This window comes from Motacilla alba, chromosome 7, assembly GCF_015832195.1.
Source record: "Motacilla alba alba isolate MOTALB_02 chromosome 7, Motacilla_alba_V1.0_pri, whole genome shotgun sequence".
In the NCBI taxonomy this organism is placed as follows: Eukaryota; Metazoa; Chordata; class Aves; order Passeriformes; family Motacillidae; genus Motacilla; species Motacilla alba.
In genome coordinates, this window is record NC_052022.1 from 9,013,297 (window position 1) to 9,022,188 (window position 8,892).

Consider the following 8,892-nt stretch of genomic DNA (forward strand, 5'->3'; position numbering starts at 1 on the left):
GCTATCAAAGCTGGTTGGATCAGAGCTCTGAGCTAACACAAAATACTCATACTGCCCCCCAAAATCTACACAAGCCAGGGGGGTTGTGGTTATCCACGTGCTCTGGGCTCAGCCCTTTTGCCTGCTGTGGTTTAGGGTTGAAGTCTGAAGGGTTTTACACCACTGATATATAATTACACACATGCATGGAGTATTATTTAACACACACTCTTGACTTCAAAAATATTGTGATTTAAGCTTGAACTTGATGGTATTTGCATACAAATATAGACCCTGGCTTTGTGTTTAAACTGTGTGACACTGAACAGAGTGGTGGAGCCAGGCTCTTAGGCACTACAAGTGAGATAATTGTTTAACTGACATCATTACACTGATTTAAGGCAAGAGGAATTCCTGCATGCTAAAGCATATGCAAAAATTGCAAGCTCCTTATTTATTAATTATTATAAATTGTTCAAGCCTGCATTTATAAATTTTACAAACCCAGAGCCTAAATATACCTCATGTCAGCAGGTGGAGGGCAGTGACAGCACCTGCAAGTGCTTCCAGCAGATCATATTCAGGCTACAGAATAGCTGCACAGTGGTAGCCAGCAAATATTCAAGTCCTTCCTTGTGCCCTCATGCCAAATGACGTTTTGGAACTGAGACATTGAGTAATTTAAATACTGTCAGTTTATGCAGCATCTCAGTTATCCTTTAATAGTATAGTTACTCTTTTCTCAGAAGAGAGTGGTGTCTAATCACGTCAGGATTTTCTTCAGTAATTCTGCCTCAGGGTAAAGAATATTTTTTTATACAGCAGCAGTGGATCTATATGGCTTTAAGAGGCAGATTCTTCTAACACTCAAGGCCTGGCTTAGAGGAGGCTCCTGAACTGATTCTGTCAAGAAGTGTTTGCATTTTCTTCAGGGCAAGTTAGAAAAGGGGAAAAACCTAAATGCGTTTTGACATTTGTATTTGGAGTGTTATCTGTCAAATATGCCAGGACCAGATCACAAATTTCCTCAAGATTGTCATGGCTCTCCCACCTATCAGTAGCAATCTGGAGCTCACACAGGATGCAGGCACCCTGATAGAGTGCAATGACAGATTTCACATTAGGATGGAAGAGGAACAGGGAGCAGCCAACAGCATCTTAAAAACTGCACATGGGTCTTCCCAGTAAGTGAGGTCTGACAGGGCAGTTTGCAAAAACCAGAGAGGAAACAGAAACCAGAAGGCTGCCCAGGGCCAGGGCTGTGCTACCTGGAGCTGATCACTGGCTGATCACCATATGAGTCCTCATCCCTTCTCATCCCTTCTGTTTTCTGATACTCTGGGCAAAATTATTCTGTGGGAAGTCTTGACCTTTCACTTCCTATTTATATGTTATTTTGGAGCAACTCTTCCAGTCCCCTCTACTCTGAAAGCAGCTAGAGGCACAGGGATTATGCAGAGAAAGTCAAGCAATGCCACCAGGGCTGAGGGATGCTGAGGAGCAGAGAGGCCCCAGGATGGGCATTCCCAGCTCCTTCAGACCACAGTCCTGGGAAGGGCTGCAGCACTGGCCTGGGTACCTGCTCCAGCAGGACAAACAGCACTCATGCAGGACATCCAAGAGCAGCCTTGCATGGGCCTGTTCAACATCAGTGGCAGCAGAGGACAGAGGCTGCTTCGATTTTACACTGCTTCACCTATTTAGTCCTACAGATTGTATTTGGCAGTGGACTGCATTTTTCCAGGGTTTGAGATGTTGCAATGCAGCACTGCAGGAGGCACCACGATCCCCTGTGCCATGTGACAGGAGCCTTTTGCATCTTCCTTCTCTCAAGGTTTCTGGGGAAGATGCTCACAAAGCACCAATTCTTAAAAGCAGCTGATGCTGAGCACCAGCCTTTCCTTTCCTCCCATTTTCATTCCGACCTGGTCCTGGTTGCTCCTGTCCCCACAGCTTCTAACTGCACACAAACACTAAGTTTTTGTAATTCCTCCTCTCCAATGGGCAAATATATTAATCACTGACACTGTGAACAGGGATCATTGGCCATCACAAGACTGATGGAGTCCAAAGAGGCCAGGTGGGACCGGGGGTGGCACGCAGAATGACTCTTAACATAGCTGCCATCTATTTCACAGCATTTGTAGATTATAATATGCTACATACCTGAATAATTTACTAAATTTAAGGGAGTTTTAATACCCATGTTTTAGCTGTAGTTCCATTATCCTATCAAAACCTAATGTCTTCTGAATCTTATATCACTGCTGACATAAACAGCTTCTGTTTCTCCATTCAAAAGAGGAAAAAATAACCCCTCAGTAATAGCAAATATAAAAGGTAGATTTATTTTTTAGCATGATCAGGATTTCAGAGCCGGGGTATACAAATGGATGCAAGCTCTCTGGCATGTCCCCATCACCTGTGCTCCTGGGGAAGCATCATTTCAGAGCAGAATAGAAACACTTCCTTATTCTATTTATTTTGGAATCAGAGGGGTTTACAGGCACGTTAACCCCCAGGAATAAAATGTACATGGCAGTAAGGGCAGTTTAGCAGGAGCAGCTCTGGAGAGGAGCAGGGACACTCACTGAGGCAATAAGTCAGACTGCCCTGGGCAGGAGCAGCCCAAGCTCTGGAACTCAGCCCTGGAACTAAACTCAGTGCTCCTGCTCCACAAAGACTCTCAGCTCAGCCCAGCACAGCCAGAAGCCCCCAGCCAGCCCTGCACCTCCCAGGACTGCCCCAACATCAGCCCAGCACTGGCCCCCAGCTCACCCAAACAGACCTGGGAGATGTGTGCTGGCCTCCAGAGAGACGTGTCAGTGGTGGGGAGTGCACAACAGCCTAAAAGAAAAATCAGGGCCAGGGCTGCACATTTTAGGACCCCTCACTGTCACTGAACCCAAATACCATCTTCTCCCAGCTCCATGCCCAAGATCCCAGGAGCACAACTGATCCTACAACTTCAGGAACTCCTATTTTCCACAGAGCATCAACCAGGCTGAAAACGATGCTGACCACCATGAATGCTCCACATGTCCTTCTGTCCACCTGCAAATAAACACAGTGCAAGTTCCCTTTAAATATGAAATAATGCAAATAAGACAACTCCAGAAAACCTCAGCAAGATCATCCCAGGACATGCCATAACTACCTCTGGTGCCTTACTAATGGGTCAGAAAAATATTCAAATCATGTGTTAGATTTCTCACTAGCTACTTGCAAAGCATCCAGATCAGTGGGAAACCTGTGGTCTGCAGCCATCAGGGAGATACCAAAAAGCAGAGAGCTTTTTCCTGATAATGAAGAGGAGGAAGAGACACCATAGGGGATATCACCACTGAGCTGAGCTGGGGACTCACAGAGGTCCTTCAGCATCTGCTTGAAAATACATTAAAGCCCTTCCTCTTGATGGACACATTTGCAGTATAAATAGTTGTGTCCTCTTTATTTCACTCTGAGGTTTAATTAATATATAAATCAAACACTTATAAAACTCACAAATGCTTGGGAAGATGTAAAATTTAATTAGTTTGCCCACACAACTCCATATGTCAACTGTTAGCTCAATTACTCTTTGCCATGAAATACTGGCTGCACTTTCCCATATTACTAATTTCCCTCTATCTCAAGTCATGCTTAATCAACACCCTGAACTCAACACGCGCACACTTGTGCTAAATTAAATATTCAGCACGAGGAGCAAGAGCCTCTTTAATGAAACCACAGCTGGATTTTGCTCAGAAATGAGATCCTCACACAATATGAGGGCAGAGGATATCTGGGGTAATCCCTGGGGTGTGGGGCAGGTTATCACCTGCTCTGGGATGTGCTACCAGACCAGCTTGCAGGACGTGCACTACCCTGGTCATGTTCTCCCATGGAGCACTGGAGGAAATACATCCCTGTCTGTGTTTCCTTGGGGTGGAGCAGATGCTGGTGGGGCAGGGACTGCAGGAGGTGAGGGAGGCTGGGAATGAAGCACACGCAGGGATGGGCGAGGAGGGGCAGGCAGTGGGTGCACTGCGATGGGCTCAGGTGTGTGGTGTCAAAGTGCGGGTGTGCAGCAGCTTAAGATGGGGCCAAGAGACCACTTGTAGCCATTAAATATGCATTAAAAGCACGCTCAGGTCAGCCCCCAGTCTGGCAGTGACAGTCAGTACAAATGAGCCCTGACGCTGCATTTATTCCTATTTCAATATCCTCAAGAGACAACAAAATGTCAAAATTATCATCTGGAAAGAGTCCAACGAATTCTCCATCCTCCTGAAGTGCCTCCCTCTCCCCCATCCCCAAGTCCCCAGGCTGAGGGCTCTGATAGCCCCTTGGACCCCTGTGCCCCGCCGTGCCAGCCAGTGTGCCCGCAGGTCCCTCCCGGCCAGCCCTGCCACAGGGTGACATGGAAGTGACCTTTGCTGGCTCATCCACAGCGCCCAGCACACCCAGCTGCTCCCAGCACAAGGCCAGGCAGTGCCTCCCGTGGGCTCCCAGATGACCCATCCCACAGAGGACAGATCTTGCCTGCCTGTGGGGAGCAGGGGGACACGGCCATCACGGTGTCACCGTGACCAGGGGGACTGTTCAGTGAGGAGGAGGACGCTGCTGGCTGGAAATGCTGTGGCAGAGGGTGCAGCAGCCAAGTGAAAATTTAAAAAGCTGCAGGGGGATGCACTAAACCATTTTGCTGCTTTGAGGAGAACTCCCTTGGAATAAAGATGCTTATAAATCTACAAAATTACTGTAAATTAAGCTCTTATTTCCCCCATTTGTGCTACTTGCTGGTATATAATTTTCCTGTTTGTGCTGTGAATACAGACCATTCATTTTCCCTGAAACTATTTTCTTGCTGATTTTGCTTCCAGGAGTTGGTGTGGGAGCAGAGCCTGGACATGAGCAGTGAGCATGAGCTGCCAGCACTGCCTGCCCCTGGGGCTCCTGCTCAGAGCACTTGCACCAGGCTTCAACAATCCTGGAAAAGTTCCTTCCACTGTCCTTCCTGAGGAAAGTGTCCATCTGTCACTGGCCCCTGGTTTGCTCCCAGGGTTTGTGTTTTGTTCCAGTCCCTGTAAGGCAGGAGCTACCAGACCTGAGATGATGCTGGGAAGCTCTAAGTCTTGGATCAAGATTTACCATCCATAGCTCAAATCTCCCTTAAGCCCATGAGATCAAGTAAGAACCCTGTTTCCCTGTGACCATCTCAAAAAAAAAAAAAAAAAAAAGGTAATTTTGATGGTAAAACCACTTTGAGGGTGGAGTTGGGGATTTTTTTATGAGCTATCCTATATAAGCAGTGCTGAAACCCATTATACTGGAACCCATATTATACAAAATAATTTTAATCCTCCAACTTTTTTCTTCAGGCAATCAGCATGTTTCTTTAATTCAAATTAGATCTTCATATTCAAGTCTCATTCTAGTTAATCATATTTTTCAATTAAATTCAATTGTCTGTGATCTCCCTAACTTCCAATGCTTCCCTGCATCTCTAATGCAGGCAAATTTTGCATTCGTTCCTTTTACTTTCCTTCTTTTTTCGCCAAGCTGGTAACATTTTGCTTAACAACACAAATTTCCAGCAATGGGATCAGAGCAGAGCCATAGTTTGGTCTGATCACATTTGCATCTCCCATACACAAGTGATGGCTACTAAAACAACACTGCAGAGAGGGAAAACATATTTTTTACAGGTCACCTGCCTCTGCTTGATGTCAGGATGCTTGTGCTCCCCATGACCAGGGAGGAAACTCAGAGTCACAGGGCAGCAAACTTGGGACAGGCTCCTGCATCAGCAGGTGGAGATGGAAAACCCTGTGGTTAGAGGTCCAGGAATATCCCTCTGCTTTTTTGAGTATCCCTTCAAACACAGCCTTTATGCATTTACCCCTTCCAAAGGGAGAAGAGGAAGTGTTCCATGGAAAGCATGGTGTTAAACACGGGTTACAAGTACCTGGGAGAGCTCAGAGCAAGCCAGACTGCTGATTTCATGTCTGATATTCAGTGCATTGCAGCTCAGCACACCGGACACACAAGCACAGCTCACTGCCCCAATACTGGACCCAAAGCCATCCCTCCTGCAAGCCATGCACCAGCTCTGAAGTCCCATGAGACTTCTGCAGTCAGACAGTACCTCCTGGACAGGATGGGGATGCCTGGGCAAAACCAGGGCCATTCGACAGACAGGGAAAGCAGCTGACAAAAGGAAGGAGAATTTCTAGGCCAGTTTCATGCACATCTGTGAAGCACCCAGGGAGCAGAAGAACCACCCTGGTGGTGAAGCTGACACTCATCAAGAAAACTGTTGGCAGTGGGCAGACTTCAGACAACACCTCTTAGTAAAGAGGTGATAGAAGAGAAAATCACAGAATGGTTTGGGTTGGATGGGACTTTAAAGATGATATTGTTCCAACCCCTCCTGCCCCCCCTGCCAGGGACACCTTCCTCTAGGCCAGCTGGCTCAGAGCCCCATCCAGCCTTTCTTGAACACTTCCAGTGATGGAGCATCTACAGCTTCTCCAGGCAATCTGTTCCAGGGCCTCAGCACCCTCACAGAAAAGAATTTCTTCCTAATATTTAATCCAAACCCATCCCATTTCGGGATAAAGACAGGAAAGCAGCGGCAGCCCAAGGATAAACCTCTGCACGTGGAGGTGATGTGCATTATCAGCTACATCTTTACCTGGCCAGTTCTCTGACACAAGAGGGCAAAAGGCACTCCTGTCCTGCCCAGCAGCACGAGACCTGGCATTTGCAGGGAAAATGCTCCTGTGGGATTTACTCAGTTATTGCTTTAGGGGTGTTTTGCTGCTTTTATGCTATAGCAAAGTCTGGCTGTTCCACCATCAGTGTCATCACGATGCTTTCAGTGCTTCTGGAAAGGTTACAGGAACCAGAGGACCAGAGATCAGGTGAGAAATTCAGCTTCCACTGCCTTTTTTAAATAGTAATAAAATACTAATAAATGCTGGTTATGGTAAAAAAGCCAGAATCAGCCCCCAAGTGTATTTTGAAGACGGAAAGACAGCAGGCAAAGAAAAAAAAAAAGGCCCCCAGTTTTATTATTTTGTATAATCAGACTATAATTGGAGAGCAGACGCTGTCTATAGCAGACTGCCATTGGGGACTCTGGTTTTCTAATAAGAAATCCATGAGGGAATTAGATGCTGTTTCAGTGGTGTTCTGGCTGATTTAAGGGATGCACCTGGAGCCAGAATTCATGCCTTCAGTTGCTTTACTTCACCAAAAGCAAAAAATGTAGGTGCCACTTGTAAATCCCTGCAAAAATTGGGTCTGCAGTGGCAACAGTGAGAGCCCCTTAATTATTGCAGTGCTTTTGGGAGCCGTGATAATTAGGAGTTTCCGGTGTTCTGGAAATCAAAGTGGTTTCTATTCTCTTCTTTAATTAATCCAGGCTTTTATCTGTGAAAGTGGAGATGAATTAAGGTTCTGCCCTAGGCAAAGGGCAATGATGCTTGTGCAGTCCCTGGCAGGGTGAAGCCACTGGACCCCCAGGACCTGGGTGACAACTGCAGCATCCCTGGCCTCCCACTCTTGATATTTTGGGGGATGAAGGGGGAAGACTAGAGGGTGACATGCCTCGAGCAGGACTCACCACAGCACACACATATCAGGAGAGAGCTGCTGCACGGGGGTGTGCAGCTGTGTATCCATGGCAGGGGACACACTGCCTGCCTGCAGGAATTCAGCAGATAACAGACACCAGCATTTATCACCTCCCCACATGGGAAAGGGGGAGTCAAGCTGCGCAAAAATCGCAAGATTGGTACAAAATCATGATTTTTTTTTTCTTTGTTCAAAGGAAATTATTGTTATAAGTCCCTTTTATTCCACCCTGGGAAGGGTTGATTTGGGGAGGTTTTCTAGGGCTGGGAAATCATACTGAAAATCCATGTGATTCTTAGAAGATGACAACAGCAGTATGGGATTTGTGGTAAAACCATGAATGTGAACTGTAAATGTACATGGATGGCAGAGAGAGGTTTCCAGCTGTAAGTAAAGCATCCAGCTGATGGGATGACCTCAGTGCTCAAAACATCTGTCACCCACCAGAGCAGAAGGTAGCATAATGCAATTAACCCATACAGCTAGTTAATCAAATCCAGCCCCAACAATGTTATCAAGGAGCTGTCTGGAAATTATTCTATATGTCAAAGTCTATTTTTAGATCAAGTAAATTCAGACCCATGCTGGACAAGCTGTGCTCCAGTTTGGAGCATCTCCACACTTCATCATTTCCCTGCAGAGAATTCTGTTGCAAGTACCCAAACCACGGGCTTAGCCCTAGAGCCGTGCCCCAGAGCAGCTTTGTGTTGGATTAAACAGTTTGCCCAGAGAGAAACTGAATTTCTACATCCACTTTCCCTGACTTTGGTCCGTTTTCTCCTTTTCCTACTAGGTGGCGCCTGCACGACAGGCGGAGACGAGCCCCAGCGGGGAGCATCTCTAACAGGTTTCCTCCGTGAAGGGCAGATAAATGACACTTTTCCCCGAAAAGCCAGGCAGTTGAGAACTCGAGAACCTGCCGGGAGCTGATTAGGAGCGGGAAGCTGTTTTCTGGTAGCACCACGTTAACTGTGCTTCCCCAGGGGCGCTGCCAGACCCCAGGAGGGAGGGGGATGATGGGAGCCATCCAGGAGCTGCAGCCAGCAGAGCCCAGGTGTGCAAAAGCCCTGTATGAACACTTCCAGCCCAGACATCCTGCTGAGCACCCTGGCAAGCACGGCTGTGGCAAGGAAGATGCTGGGGATGAAGCGTGTGGCACCCACATTTAGCCACAGCTCACCTCAAAAGCCTAGTCCAAAAAACCGGGCATTTCATTGGCATTTCTGGATCTCCAGCAGGAGACATGCAACCAGTGGTGTGACTGGTGTGCTACAGACCAGACTGAGCACC